Genomic DNA, 20,578 nt, shown 5'->3' with positions numbered 1-20,578 from the left:
ATGTACTGAGTATGTAAAACATAATATAGCATAACTGGAAATATATCTGAAACATCGAAGCAGGGGATAACATATCATATGTAAAACCTGTACCTGTACCCTGTGAATTATAAAATCATGCATGCTCAAATTTTCAATATAGCCGGCCCTGTCAGAGGTCCGGTGAATCATATATGTAGTATCAGTATCAGGCCCTATGCCATCGTCACCTTATCACATCACTTCATTATCATATATATATACATACGTACCCAGCCATCTAGTGAGGGACTCGGTGAGTCATTCATGTCATTGCATTATCTGTTCCTCATATAGCGTACCCGGCCCTTTAGTGAGAGACTCGGTGGATAATGCAGTGAACTGCGCATGATTACGTACCCGGCCTGGGACTCGGTGATAGAAAGGTTACAGTATACACGAGTAGAGTAGTGAGTAACCATATGCAATTTAAAATATTGTCCAAGACTCAATGAAGTAGTAACGACGAATTGTTATTTGAAAATCAAGACGATAGTCATATCACTCATTCCTCAAATATTACTATTGATCATATCAAAAGAGCCTTAAAAACCATAGGCATGAATCAAGACGATACAAAATAACTTATAAAAATCAAGGACATTAACTACCGGAGAATCTCTTAGAAGAGAAATCATAAATCACCCTCAAGACTTATGAATAGAATTACCCCCAAGGCTCATATTAATCCTTACTTAATTCTAAGCCATGCTGAAAGAAAGAAGGGACGGCTTTACATACTCACTACCTTCCCTTATATAGTTATCGTATACATATGTGCCGAGGAACGTACGGCCCGATCCTTAGATAGTAATATATGCCGAGGAACGTTCGACCCGATCCTTAGATAATAATATATATCATACTTGGCCCATCAAGGGACTCGGTACCATAAATATGTCATCATAACATCATAACTTATGTCAAAGACATATCAAGAGAAAAGAAGGATAGCTTTACTTACCTATGCCAAAACATGCCAAGAGAAAGAAGGAAGCTTCACATACTTACTACTTTTCATCGTATAGAAGCCTTAAGAGGCAATAACTCAATTAGTATAGGAATTCTACCATCGAGAAGTGAATAAGACTTATGAGTCATACTTGGAGTTCTACGAATGGAATTATCCCCACATTTCGTATATCAATCACTTAAAGCTAAGACATGCCAAAAGAAGTAAAGGATAGCTTCACATACCTTTTTCGGGATTAATCTTGACCACGTTCGCCTCGTCGTCTCTCGAACCTATTTAACATAAAAGTAATACTAAGATTAATATCCTTTCACTTTCCAATATCCCACTCTCCAACCAAGTACTAATAGGAGTCATTTCCTTATCCATTACCCTCGACTAGCTTGTTACTAGTTCCGATGCTACCGAAAATCGGGCAGCATTTCCCCTGTAACTTCAACATCCCCGAGATTTCAACTCGGCCAAAATATCAACAACCATACCAACAACAACAACCATCAACATATTTACAATCAAATCACTTCAACCTTACACAATACAAGCTCCAAACAACTAGCCCCAAACTACGATACAAAAATAGAGTTTCTAGTTTCCCTTTTGCAAAACCCTTAACCGTACGAAGCGGGGGTCGTGTGGCTGAAACCAGCATCTCCCCCACCTCCTTTAGAAAACTTTTAGGCCCTGCAACACACACCACACAACCAGCAGCCGCCTCCAAACATACAACGCCTCACTTCGACTATAATTTAACTACGACGACTTCAATTTAGATTGTTTCTTTCGCTGAGCATACCCACGATTTTTTTTATAATTTCAGCAGTATAAAAGGTACATAATACACTTCAAAACAACCCCATAAAGTCCAAATTTAAAGGAGAAACTTTACCTTACCCGAAATTGGCCAAAACTAGCCAAAATTGTGCCTCGGAAACCTCTTTAGCGTGTTGAAAGTTGCGGACTGCTTGCTGTCCATTTTGGGCTACACCAAGCCATGATTTTATACTATCAATACCTCCATATCATCGTATTATACCCTAGATAATTAATTCACGGAATGAAATCGGAGGCTTACCTTTTTTTTCCCTTGGCCGAACCTATTCTTTCTCTAGCTTCAAGTTTCTTCTCTTCCTTTCTCTCTAGAACTCTCTTGAAGAAAATGAGTTATGGGATAAGGATGAGGGAAATAAGTCATAAAACATATATATATGCCACTTAATTAATGGGCTAAGTTTCCAAGACTTGGGCCCTTTTCTTGTGTTGGGCCTCTCTTGTTTTCCTTTTTTTTTCCCAAGCCCAATCACTTAGTTCCTATTATTATTATCATTATTTGAGCCCAACAAAACCATAAGTCGTATTAGTAATTCACAAACTAGTTTCCCAAAATTTTCAATTTTGCCCTCGGCCTTCCTCCGTATTTTCACACCAATTTTTCCATGAACATCACACCGGTACTAATTAAAATGAATAAAATAATTCACAACCTTATTCCTTGCAAGCCAAAAATATTTTTTTCCTCTTTTCGCATGCCCAAAAGTGCGGGATATAACATTAACCATCCGCGGACAAGAGAGTAAAAGTAATTAGATAGCAATTTAGATCACCAGATACCAATTGCAATCAAGTTATAGCAAGAAAGAAGGAAAACAATGAAACTTTTCCTAAAATCCTATTGCCTCTCGAAGAAAAATACAGACATTTCCGTATCATTTTGCGAACTCTACTAGACTCATTTTGGTATGATGAGATCGACAAACCAAGGCTTTGATATCAATTTTGTCACGACCCTGATCCGCCGTGACTGGCACCCATTCTAACTCTCCAGTGGGAGAACCATTCTAACAGCCCAACAAAAATAATCACAATGTGTACACAAGCTTAAAAATGTGGAAGCAGGTTTTAGATCAAAGATAAGTGCTGATTTCCTATAAACTCAAAAAACTAACTAGTTATAACCTCAAATGTGCGAAATTAAACACCCCTAGAAATTAAAAGTCATCATACCAAAACTCTAAAACTAACAAGTCTAGAACTGGATTACAATCTCGAATAGAAACTAATAATAAATAGAAACATTGTCTGAACACCTAAAGCCTGGAAAAGTAAGGACTAGAACAACGATAGAATCCACGATAGCCTGAAGGAACAACTCACCCTGAAATTCGAAAACATGATCACTTCTCTAGATGAGGTCTCTCTGCCACTGGTTTAATATGCCCTGTACTCAACAAAAAGGCAGAGCAAGAGTAGTATCAGTACACAAAATCATGGTGTACTGGAATGATCACCACGGTTTACGTTTTGATTTGATATAAATGTTTGTTTGTAAAAATTATATTAAATTTCAATTTCAAATCATTATTTTAAATCTCTAATTCTTCAAAAAGTAGGATTTTAAATTTTAAATTATAATAACTCTTTTTCCAGCATCTCTTTCCCAATATCTTTCGTCTCTCTCCTCTCTTTCTCTCTGGGCTCTTTCTTCATCTCTTCCTATATATGTATTCATTGTATGTCACTCCATGAGAAAGACATACAATCCATTCAATTCTATTTTGTCAAATGCATGAAATAAATATATAGCAAAAAATACATAATAAGCTATATCACTTTAATGATTGTATCAATATATAATCTTTTATGAACCTATATTAGCGTTTATATATTAAATACAATATGCATTTTTGTATCGTAAATGAAATTGTTATTATGTAGTTTTAATGATTTAACAAACTATAGAAACTGGTAAGGGACCTGATCCCATCAGAGAGTTTGGATGACTTGAAAGAGACAGCCGACAAAAATAACACTGCACATCCTGTCAAAATTGTAGGTCGTTAGTGCGTTGGTGTGAGTCGTTTTGCAAGGTGACATGCTTCCAACCAATAGCATGGCTCCAACTATTGTGTCAAGCATATTTATATGTGTCTTTAATATAATATCAGTTTTTGAATTTGATTATTACACATAGTAAAAGCTTTATTTTCTAGGAATACATTCTCGAAGAACAATAAGGACTTGATAGAGCTATCACAGTTCTTAGTTGTTTTTAGAATCCTTGTTTCTGTGCTTATTATTGTAGATCTATTCCTAATATATAAAGAAATCAGATAAACTTAAGTCTTTTATTAGTCTGTGTCAATATAGCTAAGGTTAACTATGAAGACATCTTGAAGTCTAAGTCGACTAGGGTTTGTTGATTTAGTGGGCAATAGAGTTATTGCTTTGAAAATATATGTAACATGGGTGTTATAGTAAGGGGGACGGGATTGACAGTTCAATTCCTATATTGCAAAAGGTTATAATCAAAATCTTGGCTCTTTGATTAGTAAAGTTGGTTGGTGAAATTCTATGAGACAGATCATGATTTTTCCGAGCAATGAGGTTTTCACGTAAAATCATGTGTTGATTTCTCTTTATGTTATTTACTTTTTTTGCTATTGTTATTCTATTAAGGGACTTGGTCTCAAGCGTGTAGTGGACGCATACATTCTATCAATTGGTATCAGAGCTTGGTCTCTCTATTTTGGTTAACACCAAGAGACAATCCTGTGGAAGAATGACTGCTCCACTTAACCTGGAGGAAGGATAATCATGAACTAAGCCACCTCGTTTCAATGACCAGTTCTACAGTTGGTAGAAGACTCAAATACATGATTATCTTATGGCTGAGGACAGTGAATAATAGGATGTGGTGCTGGATGGTTTTTTCATTCCTAATACTTAGCTAAAAGAAGGAAAAATCACAAGGATCATTCCAAAAACCAAAAAACAGTACACTGAAGCTGATAAGAAGAAAATCAAGACAAGCTACAAGGCAAAAAAGCTGCTAGTGTGTGGAATAAGAGCTAAGGAATACAACAGAATATCAACGTGTGAATCTAGTAAAGAAATCTAGAATTTCTTAAGAACTACTAATGAAGGGACTGAGCAAGTGAAGGAATCAGAGATGGACATGCTCACTACCCAATACGAAAATTTCACTATGAAGAAAGGAGAATCTATTCATGATATATACACTAGATTCTCATCCATCATTAATGATAACATTACTGAAGCTAAGGACCTGAGAGTTCTAACCATGGATGCTCTTATTAGAAACTTCAAGCTCATGAGATGAACAGAAATTAAGATCCCTCCAAGAAGGAAATAAGAAGGACAAGTCACTATCTTTAAAAGTGGCTCAAAATAAAATCCCTGAAGAAGATGAAGATATGACTTATCTCACTCGAAGATTTCATAAAATTATGAGAAAGCATGAGGGTTTCATGAAAAAAAGTAACATCTGTAGAGCTGCTAATGCTACATATCTGTGTCACGAGTGTATCTAACTAGGGCATTTCATCAGAGATTGCCTTATCCACAAGGTGGACTATAAAGATTATGTTAAAGCTGGAGGTGACAAAGACAAAAGAATGGACCAGTTACTTGATAAGAAATAAAGAAAAATTGTTGCAGACTATGTGGTTAAGAGATCTCTCACTATTTGGGAAAACTCCTCAAGCGACTCAGAAGAATCTGAGCACCCTGAACATGCCTCCATGCTTGCAGTCAAAGATGATGAAGATGTGTTTGATTCAATGTTTACTTTCATGGCAAAATCTGATGATAAAGAAGTTGAAGAAAAGGTAACTCTTTCTGACTTTAAACAGAATTTACATGTTTATTCTATTAAAAAGTTGAGAAGTCTAGCAAGTGTCCTACTTAACTCAATCACTGAGTTAACCAATGAATTTTTTTTGATGAATAACAACTTAGACATTTTTCAAGATGAAAAGGTGGCTCTGGTTTTTCAAATGTCAGAAATGGAAGAACAAATGATATTTCTAGAAGCTGAAAATCTAGAAAGATAGAAAAATAGAAAACTTCCTCTCACTCAAGACACTTCAAAGTGGAGGTGTCTCTTTATGAAATGGCAAGAAAGGGTACAATAATATAAGGAACGGCCTAACGTTTGTATAACGTCAATAATATACACAATAATAAATTAAAAATATTATTCGAACTTAATTTGAATAGCTTCCTTGGGAAGCAACTCTGGATACCTCTAAAGACATTTAATAAAAGTGTTAGTAATGTATAAATAATAATAATAATAATAATAATAGAATAACTAAAATAAAATCCGTCATATAAACATGAGAGGCCTTAGAAATCGACGGTTATTTCTTCATCGGCCACACTAATTTGTTCAAATTAGTGAGATAGCATGACAAGATCAACAACAAAAATAACATAAGACTCGCTTGACTAAGCAATTCACTAGAAAAGAGGGATATCTCATATCAGTCCATCGGTAAAATTAATTAGAAGAAACAAAAATGATAAAACAAACAAATAGATAACAAACAATAATAAATAAAATAAAAACACTACTAACTGAAGCAAACAAATAGATAAATGATACAAAGTAAAAAATTCTCATACTGCAAAACAACAAAGAAGAACCATAGTGGACATCATAATAAGAACAAAGTGATAAGAGTGTGTTGATCAAGGTAACCACTAAGATGAAAATAATGAAAATCAAATAGAAAACTAATATTAAAACAATGTCAGCCATAAAATCTATATACATCAAAACAATAACTTAACAAATTGTAAGTTAAACACAATAAAATAAACAGATGCCCAAATCATCATTAAAGAATGTAATAATAAAATCCGTCTTTTAAAATGGGGAGGCCTCAAAAATCGATGGAGAGATTTTTTCATTAGCCACTTTTAAACTACGTGAAAAAAATACAATAAATGAAAATATATCTATGTAATACATAAATAAATAAAAAATGGCCAAACAACGGCAACAAACATAATTGACTACGGAAGAATGAAGTAAACATCAACAACCAACAAAATCAATAAAGTTCACCTAACAAAATCTTATAAAAATGTAAATCATCAATTCCAACAAAATGACAAGTGGTCAAACATGAACAAAATAAATAATAATAGTAAATGAATAAAGTAATGGAGAATAGTGAAAGTAATAGCCAAAGTAAACAAAATAATGGATTCCACTCAATCATTCATAGACAATGTAATGTAAAATCTGAACTTAAACAAAAAATTTCGTTTTTTAAAATAAAAAGCCTTAAAAATCGACGGAGAAATTTTTTCATTGACCAATTTTAATTATATAAAATCATATGTAAACTAACAAGAAATAATTTAACGTAAAATGCAACAAAAGAAATTAACAAATACATAACGACATAATAATAATAAGTACATGATAACTAACATAGCTGCTGAAAATTAGAGAACTGGCTATAATTAATCCCAAACAAAAAGTCAAAAGTAGACAACCATGTATGACAATAGAATAACACTATATAATTCAAACATATAAAATAATAGGAACACTAATAACTGAAGCAAAACACATAATAAACTATACTGAAAAGGATGAATCTCAACACGAAACAACACCCAAGAACAAATTAAAACTAAATCGACCTAAGAAAATTATAACAAATGCAGCAACCAAAATACAAAAAATGATGAAAATGATTAAGAACAAGAATAAAAATAATATAAATATTAATCAATAAAAAAAAAAATCAAACCAAGAAAGGACCTGATTGTCGGAATGAAGCTCGAAGCTCGCCGGTTGGTTGTTGTTGTTGCTCCGTTTGTTGCTCAAACTTGGAACTAACTGTAGATCTGAGATTTCGCCAGAGCTTGTGCTTGATCTTTTACAAAGTCCTTATAGCAGCTCTTCCATTTACCTCAACTTAAAGAAATTAATGGAGAATGTAGTAAAGAGGAAAAAGAAGAAGGAGTTTGCTGCCCTGTTCAGCAGTTGGGTGTGAAGGTGATTTATAGTGAGTGTGAGAGAGAGAGTGGGGAGGCGGAGAAGATGAATCAAAAATGAGTGCTTGAATGGAGAATATGTGAAGTGAGATTTTTTTCCATGGGTTTGGTATTTTTTTTGGTGAAGAATAAGTGATGAGAGTGGGGGAGTTTGAAAATGAGGAAAGGGAGGTGGAGAAAGAGTCCCAAAATTGGGCGACAGACCAGAGTAATTAATTTTAAACACGATGAGCCAAATATTGGATGCCAGCAAATATACTAAATATTAGAAATTATGAAAAAATCAATATTCTAAATTAATATTCAATAAATAAATAATATTATTTATATAATAATAACAATAATAAAATTTTGAATATTATACTAAATGTAAGCTTAAGCATACAATAAATAAATAAAATTTAAGAATACACATTTAATTAAATAGCAATCAAAAATGGGTTATAGATCAGTCAAAATTGAGTGGCAACAGTTGCCCTCTTTGCTCGATGATGAATGATGAATTGTCGGGCAAAGATGTTGATCGAGTAGCCTATTATGACCGACTTGCGAGATAGTCGTGGTGTGACCAGGTGGAATGTATGGGATTGTGAAAAATGTTATGGCCGAGACTTCGATTTCAAGTCACCTACATATCTCTGGTTTTACGAGAATCGGGCCGTGTGTAGTTCTAGATGCAGAGTTGTAGTAAATTTTGATTGACTCTCAAAATTTGCCCAGTGTTGAATCGTGATGAAACTATTTTCTTTTGTGACAATGGTAGAAAAAATTTAGTACCAATGGAGAAAAAATATAATGTAAAGGGCCTTCGACTGTCGGGGAAAGCATGTGATGTAAATGACCTCTGATTGGCAAGACAACAAAATATAAAAGTTAGAGTGTGGATGCATGCATTAAAAGGTAGGTGCATGTAAAAATGTACTGAAATACCATATTAGAAGGTGGGTGCCTATAAAATGTAATAAAATACCATATTAGAAGGTGGGTGGCTGTAAAATATACTGAAATACCCGTATTAGAAGGCGGGTGCCTGTGAAATGTATTGAAATACCCGTATTAGAAGGTGAGTGCCTATAAAATATAATGCAATACCTGTATTAAAAGGTGGCACCTATGAGATGTATTGAAATACCCGTATTAGAAGGTGGGCGCCTATAAAATGTAACGAAATGCCCGCATTAGAAGGTGGATGCCTATGAGATGTATTGAAATACCCGTATTAGAAGGTGAGTGCCTATAAAATATAATGCAATACCCGTATTAGAAGGTGAGCGCCTATAAAATGTAATGAAATGTCCGCATTAGAAGGTGGACGCATGTGAGATGTATTGAAATATCCGTATTAGAAGGTGGGTGCCTGTGAGATGTATTGAAATACCCATATTAGAAGGTGGGCGCCTGTGAGATATATTAAAATACTCATATTAGAAGATGGTGCCTATAAAATATAATGCAATACCTGTATTAGAAGGTGGGCGCCTGTGAGATGTATAGAAATACCCGTATTAGAAGGTGGACACCTGTATTTGAATTTAAAATGCTTGTATCTAGAGGCAAAAAATATGAGTTTTTTTGTGTTTTTATTTTTATAATAAATGTTGAAAAATAAACAAGACAGAATCACATCTTGACTTCAGTTGGTACCAATAATTAGTATTGTGCATAAGAATTCCATTTTCTTTTCTCAACTAACCGAGATCAGCATCAGAGTAATTCTTATAGTTTCAAGTGGTACCTCAAACATACCTAAGTGTCGACATGATTTGTTCGCCTTACTTCAAAACAAGGTTTTGAACTATATCTGTCCCTCATGTTTCAAGTACCCTCAACACAAAGAAAGTCCTAAATTTCACATATTTAAATAATTTAATTTTAGGACATTTTGGAAAGTACGCTCACACTCAGAAAGATATTCATGCATGAAATTGTGATATATAGGCTTGGCCTTCATATAAATCTCCACTAATGTGAGAACATTTAAAATGAAATCTTGTAGGGCTTGTTACTGGCTTGTAATGTAGGCTTCAGGAAGGGTAGGATAGTAATTTAGGATAAAAGTAACTTAATTCCTTCTTGAGCATTCCACTCAATTTGTGCTTTCAATATTTTTATGTTTTTAGTGCTTGATCCTCATTGTTGTCCCTTTCTTGCATACTTTTGGACTTCTTTTGAAGCTTAACTTGTCTAAATTTTTTGTAACACCCCCTAAATATTATTGATTCATGGATCCTTTCTTTCATGAAGTCCAAATAAATTATCAAAATTTTCTATTTAATTCAAGCATGAAACTTTATGGATTTTTTATATCATGATTCCAAATGCATAGATTATTAAATATATGAAATTTAATTACCTATCTTATATTAACTTATATTGGCTTTTAAATGCATTAAATTATTGATTTATCAAAAGTCCTTATATGAAGGCATGAAAAGATTTTGATCATGTTCTAAAGTATTTTGATCATTTTCTAAAAGTATTTTGATCATGTTCTCTCATGCCTAAAGATTTTGATCATGTTCTAAAGTATTTTGATCATTTTCTAAAGTATTTTGATCATGTTCTCTAATGCCTAAAGTAATTTGGGCATAACTTTTCATAGGATAGTCCAAATTAGGTGATTCAAATTTTTGAGTAACCACAACATCATTACCTATAACTTTCATGAAGAACATATCTTAATATTCGGAGTTTAAATAGATCAAATAAATTAATCTTTGTAAGACATAGTGCTATGACGGAATGGAGTATTTATAGAATAAAATTCATATCTCGATGTAGAATGCTCCAAATTAGATGATTCTTGAACTAACTGAAACTAGACTTCTATATCTACAATTCTTATGAAGACATCAAATCCTAATAAGGAATTTATCTTATTCAAACGCAGCTTCGAAAACGGATATTCCGTTAAAAGAGATTTCATCTCACCTACCATAGAAAGATCTAGAACCATTTGACATCATCCATGACATCAAAATTCTCCATTGAATTTTTAAGATCATCCTTTATGATTATGTTTATTTATTGTTAGGTCCCTCCTCCACACCTATAAATACCCACCTTATTTCCTCATTTTATTCACCAAGCTTTCTTAAGCAACTCTTCTCTCTATATACTTCTTTACTCCTTCTCAAATATAGTTTTAGTTTTAGTAGTATAAAAATACTATTCTGGTGATTCTTATACTCCGGGTAGTACACAAAACAAACCGACGAGAAGAAAAGGCTAGGGGTCCAAGAGTGTTCCAATTCGAAGTAAAGCTTCCGATTTAAGGTATGTAAGGCTTTCATAGCATCGGATTGAGTTCGTCCATGCGCCCAATATTTAAATTCATTATAATTGAGTTATAGTTGAGTTTTATCCAAATCGTGAATTCTAAATGAAATAATTCTTCTCCTATTGAGTTAGATATATTTATGCATTAATATTATTATTATTATTGTTATCTCTCATATTATTGGAATTATTGTTCATTGCTACTTTCCTATGAATTCTAATTGATTTGATGTTCATGAATATTTTTACACATGTTTTGAGTAAAGATGTTGACTTTTTATTATTTTCATTGATAAAAAGAAAGTTATATGAATTAATACTATATATGTATTTTATTGAGTTTTGAAAGAGCAAAAGAGTTGAGTTAGAATGAATTTGAGCAAATGATATTTTGAGCAAGATGTTTTGATGAGATGTAAATGATGTTTTTTGGAAGTATAATGATTGATGAACATGAAATGAAATGAGTTTGATGATTTAAATTAAAGTCCAATGAGACTAGATGATGAGTTTAATATAAGCACATATTTTGGGAGTAATATTGAGCACCGAGTTGGGTAAGAGTTTAATTGACTCAAACCCTAGAACTACGTAGCCAGCGTAGGATGGAGGCTATGCCTCTTAGGTCCCAAAAAGAGGACTTTGATGAGTGGATCCAAAATGGTGATGTCCTTTACCATGGCAAGGTATTGGATGGATGTGGCAACGACATCGCTTCGTTGTATCATCGTTAGCTCATAAGTGATGGTTGTCGGTTAGAAAAACTCCCAACTGAGTAAGCATTGCTTGTTACTATTATTTTTATTATTATATTTTAAACTTGCATTACATATTGATGTTGAGATGATGTTGAGTTCTGAGCTGAGTCTTCCTGAGAGGAGTTTCTTGATATTTGTCCTTACCTTCCTGCCATTTTACATACTCGTACATTCCATGTACTGACGTCATTCGACCTGCATTGTTTTATGATGCATATACAGGTGTTAGAGATCCTCAACAGGCGCTTCGTTGAAGATCATTATTTTTCAGCTATTTGGTGAGTCCTTCTTATATTCGGAGGAACTCTTTATCCTTTAATTATTGTTGAGTATTATGTTTCTTTTAAGGTAGCCATGGACATGTCATTGGCACCATCTAAGAGTATTAGAGGCTCCATAGATAGAGTTTAATGATGTAATTGGAGTAGTTCTCCTTTGAAACTACTTCTTCTAAAAAAAAAATTTCTTCTTTCATTAGATGTTGTTAATGGAGAGCCCATATAAGTATTCTTATTAAGTCTTCCGCTGATGAATGAATAAGTGATGAGACCAAGTGGTTCTCTCAGAGGCCAGAGATGGTTTCTGAGTGCCGGCCACGCCTAGGGTACCCTCTCGGGGCGTGACATTTTTTCCTTCTCATCATTTTTTGAAGTTTCTCCAATTTGTTTGGAGTATTCTTCTTCTTTTGTTGCAATTTTGCCTGCTTGGACTTGTAGGAAATTTTTGACTTTCTTTTTTTTTTTGAAGTCATTCTTGCATCCTAAACTTTAAAGGAATTTTCAATTTTTGTCTTTGACAACTTTGAACCTTGAATATTCTTTTGTAACTCACACATCTTCAACGTGCTCAAAACGGTCAAGCCAAGAGAGAGATAGTGCATATACGTGTTGACACCCAATTTTGACTCTCCACAAATGTATATTAATTACTGAGTTTCTTCAATTTTGAACAATCTGAAGTAATTACTTTTAATAAAAAATAATATATTTTCAAGTGTATTTTAAATTTTTTTTGTCATTTTTATAATTTTTAATGATATATATATATATATATATAGTTTTATATAATTATTAATTTCTATAAATATTCAAAAAATGATATAAAAAAATTATTTCCTAAATTAGTAGCTTATTTTTGAATTAATTAGTTTATAACTAAGTTAATTAATTCATTCTGTTAGAATTAAGAAGTTCGTTAATTAATTATTATCGATTCATCTTATTTAATCTTTTTTAGCTGAATTCATGAATTAAATTAATTTTCGTGTGACCATTTTCCATACAAATCTAACCATTTTTTAACTCCACCCTTAAACAAATTCAACTCATTTTTTTAAGCCTAAAATTCGGGCCCAAAGTCAATCCAACCCAATAATGTCATCCACTCTCTATAAACTCAATAACAACAACAACCTACACTACTAACAACTATACACCTAAAGTCCAATTCTTATAATAATTTTGGCCCAACACCAATTTACTACAATATATATAGTATACTTATACAATACTAATCCACTGCTTTCTTCTTTTTTTCTTTTCCACCTCCCAATCCCAACTAACCTCTTTTTTTTTTAAAAAAAAATTCTCAAACATCATCATTTTCCTACCCCTACCCTTTTCTTTTTTCTTTTTTCTTTTTCACCCCACAAAATCCATCATTATTCAAAAACATCATTATTACTCCCACCAACCTCATTTTTTTTTTAAAAAAAAGACATTCATCTTCTTTAAAAGAAAGAAGAACAAGATATCACAAAAAAGAAGGCGAAAAAATCAACATATAAGAACACACATAAGAAAAGAGAAGCAAGAACATAATACTACAACATAAAAAATTAGACGAAAAAAATCACAAAAAATTTTAGTCTCTGATTTTCGATTCTTTTTTTTTTAGTTCTTTCGCTCATTTCTTGGCAGGTTCAAAGAGTTCATCGCCTTCAAATTCGTCGTCTCAATCGCTGCCCGAAAATATGTAAGAATATTTTCTCGGTTTTATTTACTTAATGAATAATTATTTCATGTCTTCTATGTAGTTGATTTGTAATTATTTTTTTTAGTTAGCATATGTTAGAATTAATTAGATTAATGACAAAAATTTCCTTGTCTTGCTTGAAGTGTAGCGACATCTTATTAAAAATGAAAAAAAAAATCTAATTTCGTTCATGTTATTTTTTTTAGTAGTTTTGTTTGACCATATAGATTTTCATATTTTTAATTTCTTCTTTATCATGATTTTGATAATAAATATATACTTAAGTTATCATTGAGTTAGATTTTTCATTTTTCAGGGCTTAATTGATTCAAATCTTGCTTTAAAATTTGAGTTAGTTTAATGTATAGGTTAATTCCATGTTCTTTAGTTATTTGAATATATTTATATATATATATATATATATATATATTTTCTCTACATGTATGCATGTTGTTAGTCACTATGTTATTTCATATGCACTTCTAGTTGCATTCTCCAAACCGACATAGTAGGATACTCTTCAATTTGTGGCTTTAAAATATTATGTTATATTCCTTTGTTCAATTTAAAATGACTAGTTGCTTATATGATTTTATTTTGGTGTATGTAATTTCATTCGAGTCCATCTTCGGACTCCATCCTCGCATATCATTGAGTTTTGAGTCAACTTCAACCTTGTTTGAATTTCGAAAGTTGATACGCAGATTCAAAGGTGGTAGGTTCCGGAGGTAGAAAATAGGCTGATATACAACCTATATACAGGAGATATAGAAAAATGGTGACTGTATACGTTGATATATATTTATATATAGTCATGATATACAAAAATAAAATGGGCCAAAGGCCCAAAATACAGGTGGCCCAACATCTTAGTCCAGGTGTACAGAAACTAAGTATTGGACCGGATTTTAGTTTTGTTTATATTGTTATTCTATTTATTTGGGTTGTAATAATTTAATTTATTTATGTTTGTCTATACTTGCTTAGATGTTAATTTTAGTTTGGTTTGACTTAATCGAACTCTCCTTAAAAGAAAAACCATTTTTGTGTTAATTAGCTCTAAAAAAATGATTTTGTTCAAATGTTTTCCTTTTAGTTAGACATTTCAACAAATTGAATTTTCTTCCAAATTATCTTAAAGTTTTTTTAAGTTGATATTCTTTCAAATCAATTGAGGTTAAAGTGTCTTTCTCTAAATTAATTTTTCCTTAAATCGCTCAAATGATTTTTCTTTGTGAGATACGTAGGCAGTCTTTCAAGGCTCGGTCCCTATTTTTGAAGTTTTTAATTTTTTCTCATTCTTTCAAAGAAATTGAGAACTTCTTCTGCATCTAAGAAGAACGAGGGCACAAAAGTTGAAGCGCAAAAAATCCATGATTCAACACAAGTCAACCTTTCTCACACATCTATCATAAAATTAAATGGGCCAATTTCTATCCATTTAGTCTTTCTTCATCAATAGATTAGTTTGTCTTCAAACAAAGCAACATTTATATGTTTAGTTCATTATGTGATATTTTGCATTAATTATTACAAACACGAACTAATACTTTGGCTTTTGAGTTATTCTTTTTTTTAGGGAGAGACAGATTTGTGTCGGAAATCAAACTTGCTTGCTTCTCAAAGATCGAGGTTCAACCAAAATTGATTCTTTTTTCCTTTGCAGAGGTTTATCAAAGGACATCATGCGATAAATTATTGTATCTCAATTTTGAGAGGTCAACACACCTTCCCACACTACGAAGTTTTCTTTGTACGCAGGAGAGACGACATTATTTCAAGAGAGGGAATCGCGGCAACCCCAAATCTACTGCAACATTCAGCCACAAACTCTAACCCTAGTCTTTTCAATTATTTATTCTAAGAGAAACCATAATCCTTTCTCTTATTGATCTTGCAGGGACAAAGGGTTCATGGGAAATAACGATGACTTTGAATTTCACAATACACCAATACATAACTTGAAAGATAAATCGGGAGAGTCTTTGACTATGAAGTCTTACTTCTATATTTTTTTTACTTATTTTTATAATGGCTCCGCTTTCACACTTTTCTCGTATCTTTGTAGGAAAATCATCCCTGACAATAGTCGGGGATGCTCATAACAATCTATGGTTATCGTGAACATCTGAGGGAGCTCAAATCATAAGAGACAATCTTCTAGAAGAACACAACAACAGAATCAGAGCTCAAGAAATTGGAGTTATTGGAGTAGTATCAATTCGAGAAAGAAAGGTATGGGGGTGATAAACATCCAATCTCTATATTGGATGAAGAATTGAAGAGATACATGTTCGAAGAGGCTCCTAGAAAAGAAATGATGTGAAAATTCAAGATAAACTAGAAATAGATATCGAGTATGACAACATAAAATACTAGAAGCAGAGAGCTAAACATTTGGGCAAGTTGTTGGAAGCTTGTTCAACGGGATGCAAATGCTAATTGAAAAATTGCAGGAAAGCACAAAAAACCTTGAAAGGCAGTCCTCTCCAGTGGAAGAATTATCCCAGATTCTGAAAAGAGCAGATAATTTCTTACACTTTGTCCTCCAAAATGCACCCGTTGTTATCGGCCACCAGGACAATGAGTTACGCTATCGTTTTATCTATAATCATTTTCCAAGTCTGCATGAAGAGGACATCATCGATAAAACAAATGTAGAGATTTTACTGGTGCTGATGTAAAGGAATTTCAAGACTTCAAAAGAGAGGTTTTGGAACAGGAAATACTGCCAAAGAAGGAAATTACATATGACACAGGATTATTTGGGTCAAAGAATTTTTTAATATATGTTGAACTTGTGTTCAATAAGGCAGGAGAGATAATTGTGTAAATTACATAGGAATGAAGATAACTGACCAGATAAGGAAAAGAGAAAAAATGGCAAAGCTACGAGAAGAGATAGTTGTACAGAAGGCCAAGGAGATTGAACTTAACAAAACTATTCACATAACAGAGGAAACTATGCGAGAGAAACAAATGCTTGCAACCATGTCTCATGAGATTAGATCCCCTTTGTCAGGAGTGGTCAGTATGATTGAGATTTTTTCTACCACAAAATTGGATAAGGAACAACATCATCTTGTGAATGTAATGTTGTCTTCAGGAGATTTGATTCTTCAACTAATAAATGACATCCTTGATCTTTCCACAGTCGAATCAGGAGTAATGAAGTTGGAAGCCACAACATTTCGATCAAGAGAGGTTATAAAGCATGTTGCAGCATCTCTACAAAAAATATTAACATTGGAAGACCACACCAATGCATAATCTCTGAAGATGTCACTCTGAGTTTGTCTAAAGCTTTAAATTATTTTCTATATCATATTTGCAAGAACTATGCACACCTGATTCTCATCTCGGTGAGATACGTAGGCATCCCTTCTTGGGTTTTTTTTTTTTTTTTTTTTTTTTTTTTTTATGGGAACAGACCCTACACGAGGCTCCCACCTCTCGTGCACAGCCAGGGGTTGAGCCGCACACCCCCAAGCCTTATTATACATAAAACAGAAAAATACACGGAGGGGGACATAAACCTAACCTCCAATCCTATGGTGGTTCATAAGTCGGTCATCCTACTAAGGTCAGCCAACTCATCCCCGATACAAACACACGAAAAGGAAACCTAGAAACTATGCACCTAAAGAAGAGGACTCCTCTCGATACACAGAAACTAGGAAAGCATAAATAAGGGAGACTCGCCTTTTACATAAAATAAAGGAAAAATCTAAATAAAACTGGGGATGAATCCTCATAAAAGCTATATACAACAAAATTTTAGTGTCAACGAGGATCATCAAATAACATGGCTAAAAATATAGCATGGAGACAAACACTGCAATTGGGCGCTCAATCCAATGCTGCAACACTAGTAGTAGATCATGGAGGCTTCTTAATCCTTTTGGTCTTCCTTCGTCTAAAGCTAGGTAGGCCGGCTCTATCTAGCATGTAGTATCCTCGTGTACCCCGAGGTAGCTGCTGGAGGGTGGTGTAGTGGCCTGGAGTGGTAAGAGTGTGACTGTGCTTGGAGAGAGCATCCGCAGTGAAGTTTGCCTCCCTGTATACATGCTTGCAAGAAAAGAAAACAAATAATTCGGAAATATCAACAAGGTCATGAGTTATCCGGTGAAGGTTCCATGGAGGTTTCGTCTGATGATTGATCCATTTAGTGATCAACTCCGAGTCGACTTCTAGGATAACGTGCTGAAAGCCCTGTTGAATGCACCATTTAAGCCCATAAACTGCCGCCTCTAGTTCGGCTTGATTGTTGGTTCCCTCCCCTAACGGTATGGCGTAGGCGAAGATGAATCTACCCATATGATCCCTTAAGATACCACCACCCCCAATTGACCCCGGATTACCCAACGCGCTTCCGTCAGTGTTCAGTTTAACAAAACCGAGTTGTGGTTTAGTCCACGAGACTTGGGTGATCTTCATTTCATGAGCACACTTATCTATGTAGGAAATAGTGTGGATCCAGTTCGAAGGCCAATGGATATAGGGGTACGCGATTCTAAGTAGATTAGAGATGTCTTTGAAAACGGCAAATTTCACTCTCGCCAGGCTAGAAATCTTTCCCCCGTATTTGCTCGCGCACCTATTCTTCCACAAATTCCAACATATAAATATTGGGGTGGAGTGAAAGATAAGTTTGTGAGCTTCTGTGTGGTACTTGTGAAGCCACCAACTCATAACAAGAGGTTTGAGGGGTGTGGCTTCATGCTTTATCCCTTCTTGGGTTCAGTATTTCTTTTCAACAACAAAAAAAATTAAATTAAAAAAAACAAAAAATTAAAACAATAAATTGTGTACATATTTTAAGAGTCATATTTTCTTGATTGGAGCGAATACAGTTAGGAGCATGTGAAATATTCGGTATAATGAAAGGATTGACTTTGTGGTAAATCATAGCTTTTGTTGGTATCTTTCATTTGTACTTTTGTGATGCTTGAAAATTCTCTTGTAGTCATTCAAGGCGAGAATAAAACCAACCTCATGGCTTTATGTGCATTTTGTGGTGAGCTTTAGATTAAAATTCAATGACATCACACTATTGATCTAGAACTTGGCCTGAATGTTTGTTGAGGCGAAATCCTGAGTAATATTTGGTTTGAGAAAGGATTGTAGGCCTTTTTTGACTCGATTATGTCTTTCAAAGCCTACTAAATAACATTCATCCCTAGTTTTCCCCACTTTGAGCCTAAAACCTTTTCTTTGGACAACCACTTCTTAGCTCTTTCCCTTCTGAGTGCTTACATGCACTATCCTTCTCTTGGCCAAACCTCCTCGAACGCATTGAAGACGTGCAAATTATAGAATAAGATCTAACTTTGAAATTGCCAAAGTCAAAAGACATAAAGTCTCCAAAGTCAAAAAAACAAAGACGACTTTCACAAAAAAAAAATCCTACAAGGTCGATGTAGGACAAAAAGGAAACTACTCTAACAAAAGAGGAGAAACCTCAAAAGAAAGGGATGAAAAGAGAAAAAGCTCTAAAATAAAGACTCAAAAAAAAGTCGAAATCTAAGGAGATAAAAAAGAGGATCGGGCGCCAAAAGGTGTATCAATCATCAAAACACAAATTCGGTGTGACGCTCAAGGAAAGATTAAGTCACTTTTATCCCAAATAAATATCTCACCCATCCCTAAGCCTACATTACAAGCCAATAAACAAGCCCTACATGATCTCATTCCAAATGTTCTCACATTAGTGGAGACTTACATGCATGCCAAGCATATGGTATCATAGTTGCATGCTTTGAACTTTCTTGAGAGTGTGAGTGCACTTTGCAAAATGTCCTCAAATCAAACATTTCAGATATGTGCGAAATAGGACTTTCTTTATTGTGAGGGCACTTGAGACATGAGAATTGGTATAATCCTAAACTTTTGTTTGAAGCAGGATGAAAAAATCGTGTCGACACTTAAGTATGTTTGAGGTACTACTTGAAACTATAGGAATTACCTCGAAGTCAATCTTAGTTATAAGAAAGGAAATGAGAAATATTTCTATACAATCCTAACTGTTGGTACCAATTGTAGTCAAAATTTGACTATCTCTTTACATTCTTTAAAAAAAAAATTACATTTGTCCTTTGAAATTGGATGGTTTGCTCTAAATAATATGACATTAGGCTAATTTCATCGGTGTGAGATGCTTATTTTACTTCATTGGATCGTCCATCTCAAATGAGAGGGATATCTTTTATTTATAAGCCGTAAATGTTGCAAGTAATACAGTTTTCCATATCATTATGCTCATATTACACATGTGTCTACTAATTATTTTATCTCAGATTTTGCAGTACTCATCATCCACAGGATTGAAACTACATTTGACCTGATTCCTGCACCAACAGGATATGTAGGCGCCACAATGGCTAGGTTATGTTCCCCGTAAAAATTTTATTTCTCCCTTACAATGAAAACTGAGACAATTTTTTTTGAAAAGATCTCAAAATTTCACAAGAAGATACTATCTCCAGCAAGTCAAGATCGGAGATCATGTTAGTATATGCAAATGGGAAAGAATTTTTGAGAAAATATCAAAAATTTCACAAGAATGTCAAAATTCTTTTTTCAGCGGCTCGAGATTTGTCAAAAAATCCAACTGGGACGGAATTTTTGAGGAATTTTTGAGGAAGATCTCAAAAATTCCATCAAGAACTGTCAGAAGTTTGAAGTCAACTTCAAATGATCTCCAACATTGCTAGAATGGAGCGAACACAAATTTAAGATGCGAGTCACCGATGCTTCGTATAAA

General features: G+C 33.7%; 1 pseudogene; it reads left to right on the top strand.

Moving 5' to 3' along the window:
* The first annotated feature begins 4,605 nt into the window (after positions 1-4,605).
* LOC129872538 (histidine kinase 5-like) lies at positions 4,606-17,085 on the top strand (annotated as a pseudogene).
* Positions 17,086-20,578: the final 3,493 nt, after the last annotated feature.

Source organism: Solanum dulcamara, chromosome 11, assembly GCF_947179165.1.
Source record: "Solanum dulcamara chromosome 11, daSolDulc1.2, whole genome shotgun sequence".
Taxonomy (NCBI): domain Eukaryota; kingdom Viridiplantae; phylum Streptophyta; class Magnoliopsida; order Solanales; family Solanaceae; genus Solanum; species Solanum dulcamara.
This window is presented reverse-complemented; position numbering and strand designations above follow the sequence as displayed.